The sequence below is a fragment of the Rattus norvegicus genome, chromosome 10 (assembly GCF_036323735.1).
Source record: "Rattus norvegicus strain BN/NHsdMcwi chromosome 10, GRCr8, whole genome shotgun sequence".
In the NCBI taxonomy this organism is placed as follows: domain Eukaryota; kingdom Metazoa; phylum Chordata; class Mammalia; order Rodentia; family Muridae; genus Rattus; species Rattus norvegicus.
The window spans coordinates 97,675,281-97,701,351 of record NC_086028.1 but is presented as its reverse complement, the minus strand read 5'-3'; the positions used below and the strand labels follow the sequence as shown (position 1 = coordinate 97,701,351).

Here is a 26,071-nt window from a genome sequence, read left to right as displayed (position 1 = left end):
TATGAATCTAAGGGCACCAACTCTAAGTTTCCATGAGATGACTCTCAGAGGCCAACACATAGGCATTGAAATAATCTGAGAAGTGACTGAGTCCTTAATTTTAACTTACCATGCTTCTAGCACTGACATAAATTCACACCACACACACACACACACACACACACATGGAGAGAAAGAGGGAGGAGGGAATTATCTAATCTTATCACATGGCCATTTCCTAAGATTTATTCCAATATTAAAACAACTATCTGACTGAGGAGGTGTTTTATGATTTAAGTATTCACGTATAACATCACTCCAGCTAAAGGGACCCATTTCCAAGGGCAAGTTGTCCAGTTAAATAAACACTTCAGAAGATATAAAATTTTGCTCTCCCAATAAGTCTGAGCATCACCTAATTAAACTCATCAAGAATTAGCTGGCCAGTTAATAAATGGGGTAGTTTGCTTTATTAGATACAAGCTGTAGTCACACTGGGGCTCAGACTCAAAGTGCAAGGTTGCCCAGCTGTGTGACCTTGACACCCAGCTGGCTTCACCTCTCTGAGATCCAGTTCTTGTTTCTTTAGACACAGAGATAAATGGCTCTTGCTGCCTCATGGTTAGGCTGCAGTAACTAGGATTCCATTGTGACGTGCTTAGAAACAGTGGTGAGACGCAGTGCTCTGAACAACACCAACAAGCCTCATGCCCTCAAAGAAATGGTTTCTCATTTCTCCTGCCCAGAGCAAGGGGAAGCCGGGAGGGGTTTCGGCTCTTTCTGGGAGGCACCATTTAATGCGACCTGTCAATCCAGAGATGGGCTGCGATTTTGTGAGCCGTACAGGAAATTTCTGACTTAAGTCACTTCCAGGAGACGGGGCTGTGTGATGAACACGGAACAAACGTCAACCCTTGTTACTGCTGACACCCACAAGCCCCCACCTCCCCTCGGTCCGGCTCCTGCCTAGTTTGCTTCCTTCTTTCTTTCCCCCCAAGTTCCCATAGTTCCTTCTTTGAGTGGCACCGAGAACAGTTTCAGCCGCATCCCTCCTTGAAAATCAGTTATTTTGAAACACGAGGAGCCATAAGGAGATCAACACCACCTTACCTGCTCTGTTTTGGTTGGCTCTGGGCCAGCGGTGAGGCAACAGGTGCGAAGCATCCCCATAGCCTGTTTTTCCTTCCCTTTAAGCTCCTTTGCATTTGCATATCTTTGGAAATAAGGGATCGCTCCACCCCCACCCCCACTCCTGGAGCGATCTGTCTAAATCCCTTAAAAGATGGTTTGATAGACTACCAAACAAAATTTAAAAACGAAACAAAACAACTTCTTCCTATTTATCAGGCTGGAAAACCAGAGATGCGGTGAAAACTGGGTTTGAAGTTACCTGTCTGGATTGCTAGTCTCTGGCAGTAACCCAATGAGGATGAGGCCCTTTTTGAGAGAGTATGTTGTCTCTCAAGTGGGTAGTCATCATTTTAGAAATGGCGTCCAAAGATCATGTTTTAGATTTAATATTCTATGAGGCTGCGTTGAAAATGAGGATGATGAACTTAGTCATCTCTGAGAGGTTGTCAGTGAGGAGAGGGGCAAGCCAGAATGTGCATTGTCGCTACTTCTCTGGCTGCTCCTGCTAGCCTGTCCCTTTCAAATGTTCCCCTTCATCCAGACAGAAGTTCCGAGCAGGGTTGGACTGCATCATGGTTGGCAACAATTTCTTAGTTCACAAGCAAAGTTGCTTCTGTCGGGATCACATCAGAGAATGTGGCCATCTTAACACTTAGCTCCAGCTAGAAAATCGAACAGAAGCATTGCAAAGGAGACCACAAGCATTTGCTTTCTATTAAGATTATTGTGATCTGAGTCTTTTTGCCTTTCCTTAGTCTGCTGTGATCACCATTCATGCCCCCACCTCCTACTTAGTAATCGTGAATGCGCATGTGCACATGCGCAGAAAGCTTTCTGCACTAAACATTTGTCATGGAGGACCTGGCCTAACTTTGACGGAGGGGATAGGAGAGAGGCTAAGGGTTAAGACAGGAAGGCATCCTCACTTGTATAAAGCTCAGTTAAGAGACTGGGTGAGAGGGAAGATGCCAAAGCGACGTGGAAAGGTATATCCATTTCAAGCCGGGAATCCAAGGATGAACCGACCACTCAAGGCGGTTTAGAGAAAGCTGCATGGATGAAGTATCATTTGCAAAACTTCTTGAAGGATGAGAGAACTTGGAGAGAAAGAAAAATTAAGTGGGATGGAGTTATAACTACAGAAACACAAAGGCCATGAACAAAGAAACCTAGAGAGATAGAGAAGAAACACTGTGGGGAGGACCGAGTAGATGGATGCTGAAGGCCAGACCATTCGGGGCTCGGATGACAGGGTGTACAGTCTCAAAGGCATTGGATTGACACTGGAGCCTTAAAACGTGTCAGGGAGCTACCGTGCAGGTAGCAACATGCATTCATCTTGCATTCGGGCCTCGGGTCAGACACTACCGTGGCAGGAAGTTCTCGTCTTACTGCTTAGTCAAAAGCTGCTGCTTACACCCTTCGGTGACTCTTTCTCGTGTCTTGTACTGCTCTGCTTTGTTCTCGTAATAAAAAATTACTACCTAGGCTTGTTTATATTTTTTTTGCCTTCTATTTGTGTGGATAGCTATTTAGGCGTACGTGTACATTCATGTGTTTATATGAAGGTTCAATGTGTGGGCATGGGCATGGAGGTAAGATGTTATCTTTGGTGGCATGGGCAAGGGCTCTTTATTTTTAGAGACAAGGTCTCTCACTTGCCCTGAAACTTGCCCGTCAAGCTAAGCCGGCTGCCTGACAAGCATGTGGAGTCCATTCCCCCACACCCCACCCCCCAGACCTGGGATTGTAAGTGTCCCACCATGGCTGACTTTCACATGTGACTCCTGAGGATCGAACTTAGGTCCTCAGGTTTGTATGGCAAGCACTTTGCTGACTGAGCCATCTCCCATGCACTTAGCAGCTATCTCCATGTCTTTGTTGTTCCCCAGAACCTTCTAGAATGTGATTTCTATGAGAAGAAAGGCATCACAATGACTATTGGTTCAATGTTGCATATGGAGCATTGTTGACGGAGCAGGTGAGTGAATGAACTACAGACGTGGTCGGCACACCTTACAAGTAGCCTCCGTAAAACATTTCCATCTTTCTTTTCTCTCCAGTGTCTGGGACAAAGGAGAACAAAATGTTTAAACTAATAAAGCCCAGCCTGAGTTAGCAACATCCATAGCTACTGTAGGGGTCTCTACATCTGTAGCCATGCCTCTTCCAAATGTTGGTACAACTCAAACCTCTCATATCTTCCCAAACCACATAGATGTAGAATGTTAGATCCAGGGTGGGCACGTCTGTGTGATTTCCTCCATTCTGTAAGGGGTTAGTGGCTCTTTTCTTCTTTGGACCATAGATTAACTTGACAACCACGAACCAGCTTTAGAGGGTTTTGTTTTTCTTTCACAAGGAGAAAATAAAAAAGGTAACAAGTCAGACCGGGCTAGATTAGGTGAAGATTCATTTGTCTCTCATCTTAAACTGCTCACCTAGCCTCTGTGTACCCTCGCTCTTCCAGAACTATCAAAAGGGCACATTTGCATTCAGCCTTTAGTATTCACAGGTTCTACACTAACACATTTAGACAACAGAGGTGGAAAATATTGGTGGGGAAATTGGGACTCCTAAAGCATCACAGACATTTTATTATTTTGATTCTGCAATTGTTGAAGTTTTTTAAATACTACCTACAAAATGTCAAGCAAGTATTTTAAGGGGATCTTTACAGTATTTAGGAGATGCGTGTATGATGTATGACTAAAAATTGAGGACCTTTTTGTTTTGGTATCCATGGGACATCGCAGAATATGGATGTATATGGACAAGAATAGGGAGGTGTGATGTATGATATAAATATTTCTTTTATTTCATAGGATGTTATATTCTCATGTTCTGATAGCTAAGATTGGTATGTGCGTGTGTGTGTGTGGTGTGTGTGTGTGTGTGTGTGTGTGTGTGTGTGTGTGCTGTGTTTTAATATAGATTCCCAAAGGAAGGTGGGACTGTGTGGTGGAAATAAGCAACCGATTGAATTCACTTAGCAAGTCCTTATTCGGCTTGGCCTCTGGTTTTAGTTTGGAGAACCACGTCCCTTGTTTTGATTTGAAATGATGCCACCAAAACACATTACAGAACCATTGCACTTTTGCAAAACAGAACAAGCCAAGGAAGCCACCCCAAGTGTAAACAGAAGTCTTGTTTGAGGGAACTGCTTTTTTGTTTTCTTGGTTTTTTTTTTTTTTTTTTTTTTTTTTTTTTTTTTTTTTTTTGAGAATCCAAATTAAAGCAAATGGTGGCCTTTGAAAGCACATACAGGGTTCTCCAGGACCGATAACACTACATTGTGTCCCACGGACACTTTGCTGTCACTGGGAGGCTGCGGTTTTCAGGTTGTGTTAAATATAAGTAGTTTTTAGATAGTCAGAGCATAACTCTAGAGCCACTGGTGATGGCAGCGAGACACTGAAGTGTTCTGTTTGTTGTGTGATCTTTAGCTTCTCCACAACAGGGGTTAGACGCAGTCAGGCAGGAACTAGTAGAGTGTCACTGCTGAAGAGCAACAAGTAAGTTCTTCGCATCCATTTGCCTGTAATAAGTCAGGTCTATGTTTTCCCACTCTGGGTACACTTTACCCGAGTGCCTTTCTATGTGTCGGTGTTCCATGCCTTGGCAAACGATCCTTCATGATGGCAACACAGTTTGAGGTCGGAGTCTCTGGCTGGGACATGACTCTCTTGTTGTCTCTGAGGAGGTACAGCTGTGAGTAACATGCCCAGGCACGAATCTTGTCAAAGCAACTCAACTTATCTTTCTTGGATGTGTGTAAAATGGAGATAGTGTGGTGTTTTTAGCACATTTATCAAATAGGCTTGTGTCTAGACAGCTGGAAGGACAGGAAGTCAATCCGTTTTACAAAGGAAAAAAAAAAAAGAAAACAACACAAGTTCTGCTTGCTTACTCTGTGGGAAAAAGCGCCATTCACCTCTCAACTGCGTATGATACTGAGCCTTAACGTGAAGTGCTGAGCAAGACATCAGGCTTCTCTTTTCTTTATGGACAATGACCCTCAATGCATCACCTTACCCAACACATATGAAAAGTGCCTTGATGTCTTTCTTTAGGCAGTGCTGGATGTGTAGAGCTGTATTTGAGACAGGTTGTAGAGTTTGGGTGGCTTCTCTTTAAGACAGGCTTAGGTTCTCCTCTTATCCAAAGGACTGTAGCCAAAGTTACTGTAATGCAGCACGGAGAGGTCAGTGCACTAAGGAAAACCACTTCTAAGCTCCTTGTAGATGAGGGTCAAAGGTTGTACCTAGATGGCTTGTTCCTCTTGCTGGCCTTTTGTGCCCCACAAAATCTTAATAGGAATACAAGTTGAGAAGGGTTTGGTGGCACAGATCTAGAACAAAGGACTGGAAGGACAGAGGCAGGAAGATCACAAGTTTGGAGTTAGCCTAGGTTATGTAGTGACATGCTTTTGTTAAAGACAAAAGAATGAACACTATATTGTGTGTGTGTGTGTGTGTGTGTGTGTGTGTATCTGTGTGTGTGTTAATGGGTTTTAAAATTTGCATATCCTAATGTGAATCCACACCATCTCTTTAGTCCCTTTGAAAACACATACATTACCCATAAGCATCCAAATTTCCTCTCTAATGATTGTTCTTAGATTCTTGGGGGCATTGCTCCAGCATGGAGGCATATGAGGGCCGATTTTCATTTCCCACAGCCCATTATCTTTCTCAGCTGGGGAAATCCCTTGGGTCTCCAAATGGATTTGACTATGAAACCGTGGGACTAACAGTTTTAGTTCGGTAATGACCTATTTCCAGGTAGACACTTGGCTACACAAGTGTCTGGTTTACCAACAACCTTGCTGATATCAATATACAGCTCTCCCCAGTTCAGAAGCTGAGTATTTAATAGAGGGGAACATACCAACTCAGCATGACCATACCATGGTTTAAATTGTGGAGAGTCATACAACAGTACCTATGCTACGTAATGCTCTTTTGCTATGAAGAAAGGAAAATGAAGATGGGGATTGGAGAGTTTTGATAGTGTGGATGGGGAAGGGATGGGTGAATAAAAAGACAACTGTGATTTTCAGGGTATTGTTCAATCCTACCGATCCATTCACAAGCAATCCATTCATGACTTGCACGATGATTAATTTTGCGGACTGACTTGATGACTCGATTGGTCTGTGAGGTTATGATCAAATATGACTCTAGGTGAGGATGTTTGGGATGAGTTTAACATTTAAATTTATGGGCTAAGTGAAGAAGGTGGCAATTCTCTCATTAAGGTTGAGCTCTTCTTGCCAGCCCAGCATTGGAATAGAACGAACATGCCGGGGTTCCCTGCATAAGAAATGTTTCCTTCCTGATTGCCATGGAGTCTAGGGCATCAGGTTTCTTCCTTTGAGGAACCTTGAAGTGAAGTCTTGGCTCTTCCACAGACTCAAAGCCTGCTTCTCTCTGGCACAAAACTACCTATAAGTAGATTTCCCTGGCTTTCCAATTTGTAGATTGCAAATGTTGAGAACCATCAGCCTCATATTTACATGTTCTAGTGTTTATAATCTGCATGTATGTATTAAAGATACATGTAGGCAGACACACACCCATGTACATACATGCATACACATGTTTACGTGAGTGCACACACACCATTTGTGCACTTTCTAGTGAAGTTTGAGTACTGGAAATACCTTCCTAGTCTCTAAGTTTTTCTAACCTTCCTCATCGTAAATCTCCATCACTGTCTTAATCTTGACAGATGAGAACTTCTAATCCTAGTCAGATGGCATGGAGAAGATGGGGCTGGGCAACACAGCCAGGACCGGCTGCAGTTCTTGTGCTTGTGTGCCAGTGCCCAAGATTCTCCCAGATTAGCACAATCAGCAGGTGGCTGGGGAAGGACATGTGAAGGGGAAGAATCCTGCCCTTCCTCTCTCCCACCCTCGGCACCCCTATTCTGTTGGGGATCATTACAGATTTTTAAACTCTAACTGTGGAATCGAATGCAGCTGCTCTTTCTAATTGTGAAAGTGAGTTAAAGGGAGGTTGTTGTGGCCCTGCAGGTGCAGCCATTAGATGCATGGATGCTGTGTAATTAACCTCATTTCCATGTGAATGTTCCTGGTTTACTCACTGCCTGCCCAGCTCACCCGGTGATCATGACACTTACAGTCAATCCAATTAGATAAAGGTTCCCACACTTAGATGAGAGCAAGCAGGACTACTGGGAAAGGCTTCTCTCTCAAGAAGGTCTCTAGTTAAATGTCTCAAAATAAACAACTGTGGCCTAATTAATTGTACCACAGGCCAAAGGAGCACACCGAGGAACTACTTATGCATCTGAAGCACAGTCCTAGGGAACTGCTTTAATAGAATTTCCTTTTGTTCACACTTGCTCTGGCTGAGAGATGGGTACGAAGGGGGTGGGGCGGGCGGACGACTTACTTCCATTCCCCATTGTCTCTTTTACTGAAAACTCTTAAGATATTCAGTGAATTTAGTTTGATTCTCTCTTAAAAAAAAAAAAAAGAAAGAAAATTCCCTTTAGGTGCTGGGAGGGGGTTGTGTCAGGAAAATGTAAATTCTCAGACAGCAAGGCTGTCTGTCAGTCATTATGCTTAACAGGTTTCCATTCCACGTCTCCCACCGCCAGTTCATACATGTTATTTCCTTATGCATTTATTATTATTATTATTATTATTATTATTATTATTATTATTATTAATCTGAGACTATTTATTGCTAAAAGGTGTAACCTAAGATCCCAGTTCAGAGCAGTTTCAGAACTTGAGTCTCTCCCATTCCCTTTTCTCTTCCGGTTTTCCAGTTCTCCACCCCCTCAGTGGTTCTTCTAAACTAACTCAGGGCTCTTCCTTGGGGCAGCACTCGACCCTTAAAATCTAGTGAATTTGGAGCCGTAATCTTTCAGCTTTTGAGGTTCTTGAGAGCTGAGATGCTCCCAAAACATGTTTTTTTTTTCCAGTCAACAGTTAAATATGTGAAAAAATAATAATAAAAAGAAAGATAAAGAGAGAAAATGGCACAACCACTCCACATACCCAAGAGCATTGAGTTGCTACTGCTGGCTTCATGTCTGGAAGTGGAAAGCCCAGGGCTCCCTTCTCTTCCTTCAGCCAGAGCTGAAGCCTTTGCTATTTATAAATGTGTTCAACCTCTAATGAGGAAGGCAGACATGAACATAAATCTGTAGTTTCTGCTAAGTTATCTGAATATGATGGGAACAAAAGTGGCGAGACGTTTTTATGGGCTATGTGGAGCTATGGGCTAGCCCACCTTGGGGGAAGTGAGGTTCTACTCTTCACGGGGAGGGCCTCTTAGAAGGATATGGATTGCAAATTTCTCTATAGTAATCTTTTTTTGAGACATGAGAGTAGGAGGGAGAGTTGTTGGCAAGAAGGTCAGCTGGAGTGGGAGGGAGACGAGAGGGTAACGAGGATGAATGCTATCAAAGTGCATTGCATACCTGCCTTGTGTAGCATTAATATATGTTGATAAACAGCAATAAGAGTTACAATGCTTAGCAAAGCAAAATAAACAAATAGCTACAACAGAACTACTGTCCTGCATATGTGTGTGTGTTTGTGTGTGTGTATGTGTGTGTGTATACCTATGTACATATGTACATATACAGCATCACATTGTATGTAGGTAAATAGGAACTCGGATAACAATGAAAGACAGAACAGAGAGGCAACCAGTCTACAATGATTGGTGTCAGAATGGTGCTGTCCAAAAATAATAGCAATCAGCTGTGTTTGTCCTGAGCGGCCTTCGAGGACTGTCAGTGTCTGGCTGACTGCAAGTCTGTAACCCGTTGCTGAACCTGCCCCTTTGTTCTGTCTGTGGGAATATGCCTCTGTCAGGCAAGCCACGACGGGTCTATAATGATTCCTGTACAAACATTTCAGGGTGACTGCAATTTAGGAAAGTCCAGTCTCCCAGTCAGGCTCTGGAGCACAGAGTCTACTGCAAGAAATTAAAAAAGCAGTTGGGTACCCATCTCCGTTTCCCTCCTCGGTTAGCTGGCGCTTCTCCATCTCCCCCTAGCCAGCCACCATAAAGTCGGTCAACTTAACTCTCTTGTCCTCTGGAAAAATACATTCTGCCAGAAACCCAAATTTCTAATTTAATTGGATAATCCTTGTCAGGGAAAGGTTCCCCCACTGAGGTGCAAAGGTATTCTGCACCAGGAACCATTACTTGGGACTTAAGCCACAGTGAGTGTGAGGTCCAATTTTAGCAAGTACTAATTACCTTCATAAACTAGGTAGGGGGGGCATGGGAACACACAGCATAGGTATAATACACATTCTTTCCATGGTCCACATAAGGCCCAATTTGGGAAAACATCACATAGGCATCAGGTCTCCGTTGGTCCTACTATTTCTTCCTGATCCATAATTGCTAATTCGCTTAAGTAAAAGTAATATTTGGTCTTCCAGGTGCCAACCTAAGTAAGCTATTACTTTACTTGGAGTGACTGAAAAACATAGTTATGTTACATGTGTGGACATTCCTCCTCCCTCATAGACTGCAGTGAAACTTTGCAAATGGTTTGCTTTCAGGGACCCTGAATCTATGACTCTACCAAAAGTATGCAGTACCAGCTGTGTGTACATAGACCTGCATGTGTCCTCCCAGCTTCGTCACTGAGGTGAAGGCTTAAGAAAAATATCAGGATAGATATGTTTTGCATTTTGTAGCTGAAAAAAAATCCAAGGATTAATTTCTGGCAACCTATGATGGCTACATGTGCCCTTCATCCAAAGAAACATCCCCACTTCCAAAGCCATTTCCCCCAAAATCTACGTGAAGTAGACGCTGTATTGCCATTAGCAAATGTGGAAAAAAGTCGGGGTCTTATAACTAGTTCAGTTTACCAGATAATTTGATTTGGAAGAAGACTAATGAATAACCCAGGTAATGGTTCCCAGATCGTAAAGCCATTTTGTAAGTACCATCACTGAGAGGAAGCCAGTACCTTCTGCTCGAACTATGTAGACACTAGCTTTACTTGTAAACTCCTGTGTGTATATATGCATTTAAACTCTGCATCTCTTATTGGTAAATAAATTGTGTGGGTAACAGGCATAGTGAGATCTTTATAGTCACTAAACTAGGGAACAGAATGTATTTCTCTGAAGGAATAACTCTGTGAGCATGTGATTACAGGTCTAACCTCTCACTACCAGTTACTTTGGGTTCAAAGTTATCCAGCACAGTATTTGTCTTTACGAGTGTCTTAGTTATGGTCCTATTTCTGTGAGGAGATACCATGACCAAGACAAGTTTTAGAGAAGAAAGCATTTAATTGAGACTTGCTTAGAGTTCTAGAGGGCTAGTCCATGATCGTCATGGCAGGAAGCCTGCAGTCTTCGCAGTAGTTAAGAGCTTTACATCTTAGTCTGTGGGCAGCAGACAGAGAGTAAGAGACTAAACCTGGAAACCTTCAAGTCCACTCCCAGTGATATGCCTCCTCCAACAAGGCCACATCTACTCCAATGAAGCCATTCTTCATAATTCTTTCTAAATGTTCTACTTCTGGTGAGTAGGCATTCAGATATATGCACCTATAGGGGCCGTTCTTATGTAAATCACCACAACAGGCAAGCAGATGGCACAATGTAAAACCAATCTAGAGACAGAGTTCAGTGGAGTACTAGCTTGACCACACAGGACCCCGGACTCAGTTCCCAGTACCGCAAATAACAGTAACAATGGCGTAGAGACGTCCTGCTTGAATTTCCCTGGGAAGGAAAACAATAGGCTCCCAACTATGCCCATCTTAATATTTTATGAGTCTCTAGGTAATGAGGACCAACTTTCTATGTCATACCCAAGTTCAGAGTCAGCTCAGAGTAATGCAAGCTCAGGCCACCCTGCTCCAAAGTGCAGTAGACTCCTAGCAAATCAAACAGAAGTCTTGAAAGCAGTCTCTAAGCAAGGGATGTTTTCAGAGCCACCCACATAGGTGTCTATGTAGAGGAGGGATAGAGGAAAAGAAACAATAGCAAATTCTCATTGTCTTTACTCCACGTTGGGGATGAGGTTCCAGAATCTTCCACATGTATGGGGTTCATCTTGCCACCTCATTTGAAGTTACTTTGGCATTTTTACACATATTTCCAGGACCTTGAAGACCTCGGAAAGATGTCCCATACATAGTTCTATGTAGCATTGCCACAGACACGGGATTGTAATACTTAGGGGACAGTCAAAGCTGGAAGCTAGATACTCCATCTGAAAAAAAAAGACCATGAGTATCAGGTTTACTTTAGAGGAATGGCGTAACTGTGCATCCTAACTACGGAAAACATGTCACATGGGTCTGAACTGACGAGTCTTAAAAAAACAGATTTTCTACACTGAGGAATAAAAACTTAATATTTTCATATTTAGGCCTGGTTCTTGGCTCGGTTGACAAAATGCTAGCTCCACAAGGTTCAAACCTCATCACCCATGTAAAAGTCAGATCCAGTGGACTTAGCCTAATTCCAGCACTGACTGGGGAGACAGAGGGTCCTGGAGCTGGCTGAACAATCGGCCCAAATGGATCAATGAGTTCTGGGTTCAAACCACGTGTCAAAGATGAAGTTGGAGAGCTGCTGAGGAAGACATTTTATATCAGCCTCTACATACGTGTACACCTGCACACATGCCCACAAACATATTCATAGACACATACGTCAAAACTTTTGAATCTGTCCCTTATTCTGTTCATTTTGACAAAATCTGTCCTGTTCCTGGAAGGCATCATTAAGTGTAGCCTAAGACTGCTCCTGTGGGTTACTGAAATCACTATTTACCATTTTACCTAAGCTGTTGTCAACACGTTACAAAGTATTCAGGCAATGTTCTTTACGTAGATGGTTGAAGAGGAAAACAGTGGTAGAATCGAAGGAAGGAAACAAACAGACGAGGATAGTATAGTGGCACTGAGAGAATGGGACAGGATTATCTGTCCACTTCAGGCTCAGGCTGGTGTCTTTAATCTCACAGAAGCAAGGCACACACAGAACATAGGAGACTTCCGAGGGAGGGGAACCTAGAAAGCTTTCCTGCAAATATATCATTGTAGATTCCAAATACACAGGGCAGAAGTTGATAAGTTGATTTTTTTTTAAAACTAAGATCAATATATAGACCTCATATCAGGATCAAACCTGTGTATAAGACCAGTCTGGTTCAAAATTAGAAGGAAGTTAATGTTGACATGTTGCCATAAATGTGCTTTTTAACTCAACAAATGAGTTTAAACAAAGATGTTAGTGTTAAAATTATTTTGTCTTTACTGTAAAAAAATATGTTCTAATGGAAGGTAGAAATTACGTAGACAATATTTTATGTAAAATAAGAGGAGAGACTATTAGCGAATTAATTATTCTCTGTTGATGTAAGCATTTGGGGTTAGGGCTCTACATTCCCATTTAGCATCTTTCAAGGCCATCCCCATACTCTGATTTTTTTTCTGCCAGGATTGGAAGTTTGACAGAAGATCAGCATTTGAACCTCCTGGTTATGCTATGCCTCGTATACCAATCCTGGCATTAGTGACATGGAATTTCTTTGCACGCTGAGGCTTTACCTGCCTGATTAACAGTGTCCGTGTATCCCAAAGACAGTTAATTCCCGTTTGTAACCACTGAACCATCTCTCCCACCCTAGCTATCCCCTAATATGTGACACTCATCTTATATTTATCTGTGAATTGTTTTATGAATGAAGTCATTAAATATCTATGTCTGCACTTGGATAGATATTCGTTTCTTTCCCTTAAAATGGTTACTTTTTAATCTTATGTGCATGGATATTTCCCTTCGTCTGTGTATGCACACTACATAAATGCAATGCCTGCAAAAGACAGAAGAGGGCATGGATCCCATGGAACTGTAATTGTACATAGTCGTGACCCTTTGGTTGGTGTTGGGAATGGAATCTTAGTCTTCTACAAGAGCAAGTGTTCGTAACTGCCGAGCCATCTCCTCGGGACTATGACTATACATTCTTGAAAACTGGTGGGGCATGGATTATACAGATTTCATTAAATATCGAAAATACACTGTTGAAAGCTACTGCACGAAAGGAAAAATAACTCATGTTTATATATTATTTGTATGAATAAAGAAAATAAAAACAAAATCTGAGGTCAGGGTCTACAGACAAAGAATATACAAAAGAAGTAATTCTATATTTTCATATGGTAATATATATTTTGTCTATATAATGTATATGTATATATGCATACACATGCATATTTCTCTAACTCACCTTTAAATTGAAAAAGTGATTTTACTTTGGGCTCTGACTGGGTTATACCAGTTACTTTCCATATCACTGTGATAAAAATCCAAATATGACTTAAGACAGGTTTATTTTGGGTTACAGTCTCACGTGATTCAGGCCACGGTCCTGGGTTCTTGAGTAGAAACTTGTGGCTTAGAGAGGGAGAGAAAAAGAGTGGTCTTCACTTTCTGATTAACAGGAAGTAGCGAGAGAAAGGTAACAGAAGACAGGAAGAGACAGAGCCTCAAGGACACATCCAGTGGTCTATTTCCCTCATCTAGGTCCCAAGTCCTTTGACCAGCTCCCAAGAATGACACCTTGCTATGAATCCATCACTTAGCCCACTGATTAGGATAGGGCTTCATGATGTAAGTGTGTCTTGACATGCTCCCAGAGACACACCCCGCGATATGCTTCACTAATTCTCAGGTATTTCTTAGATGAGTCAAGTTGGTCGTCAAGTTCAAACATCACACTGACCTTACCCATGACCCCCGGTTTTCACAGACTTAAATCTCATGCCTGTTTGAAATTTCCATTTGTCTCTTGTATTAAGGCATCATGACAATGGCTTGGACTACTTTGCACTTTTACTTTGAGGGAAAATGCCCATCTTCGTAAAGGTTTTTCACTTAAAATAAGTCAGCTGAGGGACACATTTAAATGAAAACTCCAAAAGGTAATAAATGTCAAATGACCACTAATTCATTCATTCTTTTTCTTTCCACTGAAAAATTTAATCTTATTTCTTTTTATACTGTCAAAGTTTCTTAAATTAAGTTTGAGCTTTTAATTCTTATTAATTTGTAGCTTCATTTCTTCTTTTAGTTCTTCATTTGCTCCTTAGAAATGACATTTTTCCTCAAAAATGAAAAGCATACATTATATGCACACACACACACACACACACACACACACAGAGAGAGAGAGAGAGAGAGAGAGAGAGAGATCTATTTATTGAAACATTTACGCTCCTTCAGATTGTTCTCCTCTTTGAAATTCTCTTTATTTTCCTGTTTCTTCCTTTTATTGTGCTCTTGGAACAAGACTCTTCCTCCGCACCTGACTCTGGCTTCAAACCTGTGATCCTCCGGCCTCCACTTTCTTAAGCCTGGAATTGTAGGCACGCCTTACCACACCTATAATCTATTTGATTTTTTTGATAATAAGATTGTTCTCAGCATAAGGCAAACTTACGATAGCCATACAAAGATTCTAATTATAAAATCAATTAAACATAAGAAAACATATCTGTCCTTAGAGGCATATTGTGTCTACTGGGGGACAATGCTGCTGCTGCTGCTGCTGCTAAATAATAGTAAAATATCATGGATTGCCTTTATCTGAGACTCTAAGTCTTATAGAATTGTATGGAAAGCTACTTAATCGCCAGCAAGCTTCACTCACCTACAGAATGCAAACATTTCACATCCTCTTCAATGTTAACCTCACTTTGTTCCTTTGACTTTTTAATATCAGGATTTAATAGTTAAATTTAAAGTATTCAGTGCTGTGAATTTTTATATTTCTCCTCCCCATCCCCCACTCCCTCCTTTCCCTCCCCCCTCCTCTTCCCCTCTTCCTCCCCTCCTCCTCCTCCTCCTCCTTCTTTTTGCCAACAAAGATATAGACATCATATAAGACAATAATAGGTCTAAGAAGGCCTTAAGTATCTGAACTAAAAATATTTATTTATTTATTCATGTATTCATTTATTTACAAACTGTTTTTAACACAAGGTCAGAGAAGCAACTTTTAGATGTCCAAGACATTGACGTTTGTCCAGAATTCACCTCCAGAGAAAAGACACTACGTCAGTCTGTAAACTTTAAACCCGCATCTGTTTCTTCACTACGACATCGTCATCGTCCAGTTATCCATGTGAGGTGATACCTCATGATCTATTCTTGAAAGCTGACCAGCTTTATATGGCTGGCTCACTCACCTTGAGATGAGTCTCTGGTTAATGAAAACATTATTTTGGAAAAGGCAATTTCCTTCCTGAAGGCTCCCTGTGAAACCAGGTTGATGGACATCATGCTTTTCTGGGCACTCAGATAAACAACGGCTACAAAACCCTTTGATCAACACGGACCAGAACCCTGGAGAAGGCGAGCCTTCTTCCCATCACCACTGCTTTTCTGATACCAACCATTTTGAGCCATGCCCTACTAAAGAGCACTTGTTTTCCTTTCTCTGAAACTGTTGCTATCCTGGCCTCTCTCTTCCCATAGTTACCCATCCCAATGTCAGCTCCTCAGAGTACTGACCCTGACTTCAAATTTTTCTTATTCCCCCCCCCATTTTATCTACATTCTTGGTCAAAATAAGTTATAAGTAATAACTGAAAATAGAACTTTTTTCTTACAGAGCCTCCAGGGTCTAACAGTGGTTATTAGACGACTATCTTAGATGGTTTTTTAAAAGACAGTCTGGATAAATGTGGCAACTGTTCACTTCATTTCCACACAAGCCTGATATCCATATTAGACTCTTCCTTGTCACCTCTGACCTCATAGAACAATCTCCTCTTTCACCCACCAAATCAGTTAAATGTTCCTTAAATTAAGGAATCCATCTAATTAAATCATAGCGATAATAAAGTACACGCCCACCATTTTACATTACCAGCAAAAAAATCTTTGACTCATTTTTGGACTATAATATTTATTTTGACAATGACTTTTGCTCAGCTATCATTCACAGCCTTTAACCAGGAAGCTTTGGAAACATGGACAACTTTTCCTGGAGTCCAGCTCGTTCCCTTTTCACCGATCATTGTGTGTGGTATGCCTTTATAAGAAATTAACTTCTGAGAATTAAATAGCATGGTCGGGATTTAGACATAAATTCACATCTAATTATAGCAACAAGGCCACTGTTTAATGATGACCCTGTTATTTGTTGTGTATGGGGATGGATGCCTTATCTCCAATCTCCTTTAATTAACTCTAGGCTCTGCCTGTGATGGCCATCCTACTTAAGAAAACCAACACAGACTGGCTGGTGAAGAAACACTTAAGACACTAGATGTCAAGTCTTGGTATGTCTGAATCCAAAGGCCAAGGTTAGTCAGTGTAGGTCACTGCCAAAGCACTTTAAAAATATTGCTTTTGCTTAGGTCTCCTTCTGCAAATGGTATACAGTGTCTCATTCTGGCACGTCTCACCTCAATTTTTACCCTTTTCCCCTCTCCTCCTTTATCCCTCCTTTCCCCCTGGTTCTCTTCTCTGGCATGTAGTCTCGGAGGACATGGGACTCCACCCACAAACAACACTAAATCTATTACTGATACTTATGGCTAACTAAGCTGACGAAAGTTATTTTACATTACCTGTCACACTGCACCCCACCGAGTTCAAACTCACTAGATTTGCAAAGTCTCATTCTATCCACTTCTTTCCCTGGGTTTTATGATGGGTGGTTGACTTCGAAACACAGGAAATTTTGATCTCAGTCCAATGAAATTTGAACTTCCTTTGGGGATTCCCCGTTTTCCCCGGGGGGGAAGAGAAATACATAAAAAGAGACTTGAGAAGAGATTAAGGACTTGAAACACAGCCCAAGCACTGACAGCCTTTTGCATTCAGTGCGGATATTCACTTAAAGTAGATAAAGCCAGTTGACCTTAGTTTTGCTCTCAACAGCAGAAACCATCCCAGATACTGAAAGAGAGAAATGATGTAAGGCAGTACTTCCTAAGACAGTGTTCTGGATACTTTAAAGTTCTTGCCTCTGAATGAACATATCTTTTTCCATGGGATCTTATTGCAATGTGAACTCAGTCCTGCACGTCTAGAGTGGTTCCTGGGAGTGAGACTACTCGAGTCGTAGTCTCTCAAGTAGATCCCAGGAAGTCCCAAGGCTATTAGGTAAGTGATCCAACCCTATCCCTTGAGAGGTTAATCTAATTCTACCATTCTCAGCATATAGCCCTTTAGTTTACTCGTAGCGACCCCCTAGTGTTGGGGAATGGTAGGACATTCGTTTGTGATCACTAACACCAGGTGTTCAAAGTACTAAGCCTCACATAACTGTTTGAGTCATTGTCGTAGAATTTTTTCAGTGTATCCGAAAGAAAGACGTGTCTATTTCTGCCTCCAGTCCTAGACTGAATCCTGTGGCATGCATGCCAATTCCTGGGGTAATGTTTGTCCTAAAGTGATTTCCCCCCCCTCATTTTTAAAAGGCATTTCCTGGGCTCTGGTTTTCTCATCCCTGGACCAAGAGGGTGATTCTGTTCCCTCCAAACAAGGCTCACATGATTGGAAAACTATTCAAGGTCAGCTTAATGGGGATATTTGAAAGGAAATAAAATTGTAGCTTTCTTGGTGCTCATGTCCATCGGTGGGTGGTTTTTGGATCATGGGCTTACGTGAGGAGGCTTTGGTCTGGAAGGTTGTATCCCAGCACCTACATCTTGTGAACGATGAAGTGCCGATGTTTGACACACTGGTTTTGAGTATCAGTGTAGTGTGGCTTTGCTCAAACACTAGTGTAGAGGGTGCTGCCATGCTATTCCACAGACGAAATTGACATTCGCAATGGGATGTTTTCATTCTTGATTGCACACATGAGCCTTATCTGGTCATTTGGAGGACATAAAGAGCACACAGTGGGGTTTGCTGAAGAGAAAGGGGTTATGTCACAACTATAACCCTAAACTGTGCCTGAGTGTTCTGCCTCTAGATAGCTCTGTGGCTTTCAGGCTTAAGGCTCTGACATCATTATGTTTTAACTTTATTTTCAGACAGTGATTTGATCTACAGACATTTGACTAGCCAGGACCTATAATTATGTGCACCTATGTATTAAAAGCAAAACCCTCACATGGGCTCACACTTACATGCACAAGCACACATGCTTTCATACCCACACATATACATGTAGGAAAAAGATGCACATATTTTGTAATATACATATACACGCATGCATACATCCCTCTTGTTTGCTGAAGAGCCTTTTTGATATCTTAGACTTTTCTTCTCATTATTCAAACGTGTGGATTGGCTTCTTTATAGGACATGCTGACTGAAATAATAACACTATTATTATTTTCCCCAAACAAATACACGTTGGCATCATTCTCAAATTAAACACAGTATCCAGATGTTTAATGGCCCTACATTTTTTTTACAGAGATAGAAGGCGTGAGCCACAGGTACTTTATTGTTTAATAAAATATAGACAGAGGCTATTATATTAGATCTACAATCCTGAAAGCAAAGCCCTCATATCTCCACACAAGTCCACCGTTAGGATGTATTCAGCAATTTTGGGAGAGTGACCTATATGGGGTTGAAGGGCCAACTGGGCCCGAGTATGAAAACGTGTGGAGCGTTGAGTGTAAGAGATACCACTGTTCAATGGTGGAAGGAGAAACTCGATGCAGTGGGTAGGATTGACTGGAGCGATAGAAGACATGCTCAGAATGCAAGCTCAAGTGAGCTCTTAGGGATTAGGACATTTGAAAGGCAGCTAAGCCCGTGAGTCAGCAAGCAGGCATAAAAGAGATGTAGTGATAAAGGACAGATCCAGACTCATCAGATCAGCTTGTCTCTCTTCCTCCCGGCAGTCTGCACACGGATTTGCAACATCTGCTACCTGCGCAGCCCTTCTCCCTCCTGACTACGCAGGAAAGTATTTTGAAAATAGTTGAGCCTTTCTGAGAGAGTGTGATTTCTAACATTGCACAGGAAGGACGTTGCAAGGTGTAGTTTCACATGTCAACCCACACAGCATGATGTGATCGAAATTAACGCCATAAAATATACGTGAGTGCACGAAAGCATGTGTATGTGTGCATGCATGTGAGCACATGTGCGTGCACACACACACACATATATGTATATATATATATATATATATATATATATATATATATATATATAACACAGCTCCATTTGGACTTTTTAAAACCACTGCTTCCTGCCTCTTATGACTCAGTCTACGTAATTAAGCCTAGGTCACTTTTTCCTTTCCACCCAAACTCCATAAAAACCTGTTGTAATTTTCTTTTTCTTGATTTACTTGGTTTTTGTATCTTTTTTTTTTCAATTTGTTCGGACTAATGATTTTAAATGAAAGACTTTCAAGTCGTGGGCGACCCAATGATTAACCGATCCTTTTAAAACTGTAAGAAGAGAAATCCATTACGTGCTGGGGGTGAAGCAAAGCAGGGAGGGAGCCTCCTCACAGCGGTGTGCTATATTTATAGCTTTGGGCTCTGGCTCCCAAAGAGGTGATGGAGGTGGTGGGCGGGGCTGTGGTGGTGGTGGTGGTGGTGCTGGTAAATGATACTCATTTGTATGCATCAGCAATAGCCACCAAGAAAAATAAAGACGTGATTTGTGGAATCCATTAAGACATAGGCATGAATAATAACTTAAGAGTCAGCAGGGTGGGCCTTCAGCAGGTATTTGAGTTTTAAAACGCATTTTGCTTTGCGATGTCCAAAGCATGTGTTCTAAATGGTTAGACGTGTGCCTGGAATTGGTCTGCGAAATAAAGCATTCGAACCAAACGCTCTATGTACTTTGGCTTTATGTTAACCTTCCTCTTCTATCTAAAAATGAGTCAATCAATTAATTTCCAGGGAATCAACTTTGCACCAACAGCGGCGAAGTGGGGAATATGGAAGAAACAGGGATTACTTATAGAAAGATGAAACAAAAGCCTTTTCAACTTAGGACAGTTTTCTCGTGGTTGACCTTTCCTTTCCAATTGTCCCCCCAAATATCTATTAATTCATCAACCAAAGTCTTCACATTTAGGGTTGCCAGTCTTACCAGATTTAAATGCAAGCTACCTCAATTTATCTAGCACCCAAACTCTCCTTAGATGCCTGATGATGAACACATCCCACAGTCTTTTTCTAGATGAGACTATTGTAAAAGGAAAAGAGGTGGCCATTTCTTCTTCGAATAAAGGTATTGGCTACTGATCATTTTGATCCAATAGAAATTTGACACTGGGTTCATGACTTTTAACATTAAAGGTCAGAAACTCCTACTGTTTTTCTGTCTTGTTCTTCTCTAGCTTCATTTCCTTACACTGACAGGTCTTTGTTTTCATAATAGCAAAACTAAAGGACAATCACTGACACGGCTTATTAAGGAGTAATCAAGTGCCTACAAACCATATCCAGTTTTTCAGCACACACGGCCATAATGCCCACATCAATACCAGCTTAAGAGTAAAAGCTGTTCTCAGGGTCTTTTCCTCAGTGTTTAGTTTTTCATGGTAAATACACTTCTCAATTCTCTGGCACTGTTACCCATGTACGGTTACACCCCCCAGACTATGGCAAAAATATCAGCCCTTTAACGTTTTCTCTTAGCATAAAAATCTCAGAGATCTTTGTAATAATAATCCCTTGGAGGAATGAGTGGGCTTTGATCCAAATCTACAGAATGTTGTATTTCTATAACGATAAAATTGTATTTTTAGGAACCCCAAAACAGAGTCCTTATCTCACACTCTCATCTTTCGCTCTGCCTCCTGTGTCTTTGCTGTCTCCTCCATTTCTGCTTCTGAAGGCGCTGGCCATCTAGGACCTCCTTAGCAAGTGAAAATGTGCCACGACTGTGGGCAATGTCTGCTGCCAGCCCAGTACCAAGGCCAGGCCTGTCTAGAGTTTCGCTGACGTTCGCAAACCATTTGGTACTTGTAGACGGAGCTGTGATTACAGATGGAACTCGTTTGATATGTGGTCACTAGTGTCCCGGTCTGGCAGAGCAGCTGATGCTTCACTTTGTGTGGGTGTCCTGGGAGGGTGTGCAGAGGAGGAATTATAAGCACCCCTGAGGGAGAGACCTCAGGTGAATTATGATTGCCAGGAGTTGCTTACCAAACCTCAACTCAAAAGGCTTACAGTTATCTCTTTCCTAATAGAATGTCAATAATTTATTTATGCTTTGTGTTTCTATTTTGTCCTAGAATCGTTCTTAATTTCCAACATCATTCACCCACTTCTTGAACAGTATAGATTGCCTTGGGCGATGGCAGAGTCCAGTAGAATATCATGTTGACTGAGCAACACAGAATTGTTGTGCGTGGTGTTTCTGGCCAAAGCTACAGTAGAAGGAAATGATACCAACTCTAGTTTTCCATTTGGTTATGGGAGTTAAGTAGACCACTCCTGCCATTGCTCAATAACCAGGGTTAGCATTCTTCCAGGCTAATACCATGGTGATTTTCTTAAGTCAGGAGAATATTTGAACGTGGAACCCTCACTTGGAAATGGATGTAGATGGTTTTCTTCTGTTGATCAGTTGATCAGTTCAATATAGTCTCTAACAAGCAGTGCTTGGCCTCCAGAGTCTTTATCAAAGTTAGAATCAGAAGTATCTTGAGTTTCTAGGTAAGAACCATATGGGGAACCACGAGAGCCTAAGAAGGGGTGTCTTCTTGGTATAACTCTTAAACATGAAGGCTCTGAGCTGTCAGCAGGGGAAGAAATATAATATTTATTCTTCCTTGGTGAAAGCCTTCTCCATTGTACACCAAGGGAGAAAGAATATGTAGTACTATTTTCTCTCTTTCCATTTCTCGCCCTGGAATGGCTCATACACATTAGCGAAACATTACCTCCTGCTCTGAAGAAGGGACCGTCCTGATTCCAAATGCCACAAGTCATCAGGTTGAAACTGTTCATTATAAACTTTATTTTTCTGGTTAATTTGAGGTCTTGTCTCAGATTATTTCTTATGTCAGAGGTAGAAGAAATGAGAAGGCAAAGGGACTATTATTGTACCATGGGATCCCAGGCCTGGGTGTGGTTTTCACGTGGTACCTCTAGACAGCAGCAAGGTGCCAGGCTGAAACTCAAATTAGCCTGGCAAAGTCGTGTAAACAAAGCAGAGACTGTTGACGTCCTTCCTCCCTCGGGTCTGCTTTTCCTTCTCTCTTATTTTACCTCCCTTCCCAGTGCGTTCACTCTAGTCCCAATTCCCCCGCACCAGATCCTTCCTTTCTTCATGATGGACCGAGAGATATGAGCAAAATACATAACTGAAGACACACCTGTCTTCAGGCTGGCCTCAAACCGTGAAATGGAACATGAACTTTAACTGTCCATCTCCCTGCCTTCACCTCCTGAGTGCTGGGATCACAGATGTAAGCCACCACACCGGTTTATTCAGTGCTGGGGCTCAAAGCAAGAGCCTGTTACACGGGAGACAAGCGGGCTACCTGACACGCTGCAGCAGCTCTGTCAAACCTTTCTAAAGGCAATCATTTTACATGTTTTAGAGAGATAAGAAATAAAAGAGTTGGATAAGTCACTTTATTTCTTGTCTTCTTAAGCCTTGAAATTAGATTTCTGATGTGTACGAGGGGAGTGTGGACAGAGATCTTGAGTTCCTGCTAACAATGAGGCACAATTATTTACCAGAGGGGGCGGTGACAATGATGACGAACATGGCAGTGATCATTCTATGAGTCTTAATGCTGTCTTCTCTCTCTGCATGGCCTCATTTGCTCTTAAAATGAATACCATTAATGGATTAATGTTAATTGTCCATGGCCATATAGCTGCATGGATCCAAATCCACACTTTTACATTTGCAAGTGAGATGTGACTTGTGCTCTTGACCCCTGAGCAATGGCTTGTGACTTCAGAGAGTGGCAGGAATTCCTGAACGAGACTATGACCTTTGTCACCGAGGCCAGGATGAAGAGACACCATATTCTAACTAAGTAAATATACATTGAAGGAAAACTAAGGGTTGGACTTAGAGTAAGATGATTGTTTTTAAATCATTTACATGCATAAGGGTGTGAGTAATGCATGTGTGTGTGTGTGTGTGTGTGTGTGTGTGGTGTATGTGTGTGATCTGTGTGTGTCTATGTTTTTGTATATAAATGTAACATGCACATGAATGGCAAACACTGATCTTAGATGTATGTTCTTGCCTTCTGCTTGGTTTGTGACAGAGACTCTTGGTATTCACCTCAGCACACAACAGAATAGCTGGCCTGATGTGGTTCAGGAATTCTCTGCCTCTGCCTCCAAGCACTGGGATTATAAGACATGTGAGTTCTAAACCCAGAACTCGGGTCCTCATGCTTGAATGACAAGCATTTGACCCACTCACCCTCATCTCCAGGCTAAGGTGAAGTATTTTTCATTTTCCTTTGGCCTTTATGAAAGTAATGATCTTAAGAAACATGGATAGGGACAACAGGTTGGGCGTAAGTTTTATTTTGACGGTTGGCTTATCTTACAGTTCAGGTTTGTATGCTGTGTCCATTTTGTAAGGATTCCTCCTTACAAAAGGAGGGAAGACGTTGGGGGGGGGGAGTCCTGGCAAATTAATAACTGAGGACCCAGGGAAGTGAGAGGGTGGCTTACATGTTTGCTGTCCAGAGATGCTTAACTTGTTTCAGGGATGGATGAAGAGCATAAAAATCTCCTACATTCAAAAAGTTAAGGATTTCAAACCAACAAATATGAGACAGAAGAGAAGAGAATGTCTTATCCACGGGGCCTGGTGAGATGGCTCAGGGGTTAAGAGTACCTAGTACCGCTCTCTCAGAGGACTTGAGTTAGATCCCTGACATTTATACCTGACACATCACAAATGACTCTCACTCTAGATCCAGGGAGTTCTACATCATCCTCTGGTCGCTGAGGGTACCCTCAGAGAACGTGTGGGCTGTACTCACTCATACAAATATATAAGTACAGACAAGTAGAAATACATATTTACAAAACAATTTCATTCTTATGTTCCTTCTCTACCGTAACCATTTTAAATAGCACTGCTGTCTTGACAATAGTTTTAGCAGGTCAGTACAGTTCTATCCAGTCACAAACATGGAGGGTGGGGGCAATCATAAGTAACTTGGTCTAAGGTCAGGCACATCATTCAAAGGTGAGAGACATCTCAGTCACAAGATGGTGATCTTTCTGTTTGTTGAAACGCCAATTTAGTGTATCACCTTGTCAGCTATGTTTAAATCAAGATGGTTTAGGGCCACTGAGATGGTGCAGTGGATAAAGGCGCTTGCTGCCCAGCTTGGTGACCTGAGTTCAATCCCTGGAACCCACACGATAGAAGAGAAAACTGACTTCTACAAGTTGACCTCAGACTTCCACAGGAGTGCCTGTGGTATCCTCCTGCCCCTTTATATAAACGAAACTGATTTCCCCTTTAAGAGATTTACATCGTTTAAAGCAGAGGAGCACAGGTCATGCTGGTATAAAAAAAATATTTCTATTTCTTGGGCCTTGATAATGCTTACCAATCTAGCATGGAAAGGAAATGTCACATAAATGAAGTCTCTTTCTTTTTTTGAACGCAGTCGATCCAGAGGCAAGGTGGCCTAGAGGTCCGACTCTAGAATGGGGTCATCAGAAACGCAGGCTATGCCTGGTATCTCTTTGCAACGCCATTCTTAAAGGACGCAGCCATCCTTCTCTTCTGCCTACATTCCTAGGTGACAGCTGGAGTTTCAACCGTTGGGTTTGTACTTTCTGCAGAAAATACCAGGAATTTTGAGACAGAAGAGCCGGCGCATGCGTGCCTTGCGTTTTGCGGCCCAGTCTGGATCTCTCAAAAGACACCTCCTTCCCGCTTTCAAAATTACACCTTATTGGCCACCCTTAGCATATGGGAGTTTGCAAGTCAAGTCTTTTGGCTGGGCATCTTGCCACGTGGATTAAATTCGGGCTTCTATTACTACGAAAGAATAGGATAATGGATATTGGATAAGCTACTTGAAGTATTAACCGAAATAAGCCAATCAAGTCCTCAGTCCCAGTGGCAGGACTTCCAATATAAATTCATTAAAATAACATCCTCATTGCCGTGTGTGGTCTGTGATCATTAATGAATAATTGGATCAGCTGCCCACTCAGGGAGAGAAACCATGGAGCAGGCAGGGTTTGGAGACTCTGGGAACTGAGGAGTCTCTCGGTTGGGAAAGGGATAGATGACTCACCGGTGTTAAGAGATCTTCGTCAACACCCTCTGAATCCATATTCAGCAAGCACAAGCCAGCCAGGCATGAGACAGATATTTCAGGGCTACAGCTCCGACTGGCACCGATCCAGAGACAAAGAGGGCGTGTACCCGCCCCAGGTACGTCAGCTTTTTTAATAAGCTGATTGGATTCTAAATATGCATTTTACTATTTGAAAACAGCCATGTGATCATAAGGCTAGAAGGAACGTCGGGTGCTTTTTCTACTGGAAGCATGATGTCTGTGCTTTCCCCACGTAGCTTTCCAGGGTAGGTGTCCAGTCAATCACAGTCCAGAGTCTGGGCTTATTAAACCATTTAAGAGTTCTAGCCATCTACCCTTGAATTAGTTTTAACAACCCCAGAGATTTTTCTGTCTTTCTCTTGCTGGACTCCTACTTCCTTCCAGCGTTTGGGACAAGCTTAGCTAGAGGCAGAGGCGTGGCTTGGATTTCCATCCCGCAGCCTCCCCTCCAATCAGCCATGTCATGGTGGAATTTTTATTAGCCATAAATTTTTTTACTGGCTAGATTAATGCGATTGAAAGCATCACACCCAGTAAATAGTGTCTGCTATTTGTGTTAGCAATACCTGTGGAAAAAGGGCAACTGGGACCCAGGCACAGAGGAGCTGGCGAAGCCATTGGCTGCATGTAACTGTTGGGGGCCCCTTTGACTGATGACCAGGGGATGCTCTTCTTCGAGGGAGGTCCGCCCA

The 26,071-nt window shown here is 42.1% G+C and overlaps 1 long non-coding RNA gene across 2 annotated transcripts; it reads left to right on the top strand.

The window, feature by feature from the left end:
• The first annotated feature begins 645 nt into the window (after positions 1–645).
• LOC120095207 (uncharacterized) lies at positions 646–25,198 on the top strand. Of its 2 annotated transcripts, none has more exons than XR_010055466.1 (3): positions 646–1,132; positions 3,003–3,091; positions 24,696–25,198. It is a non-coding gene; the product is annotated as an uncharacterized LOC120095207 (long non-coding RNA). The 2 variants fall into 2 exon arrangements; XR_005490518.2 differs by lacking the exon at positions 24,696–25,198 and adding an exon at positions 23,325–23,598 and having other exon boundaries at positions 659–1,132.
• Positions 25,199–26,071: the final 873 nt, after the last annotated feature.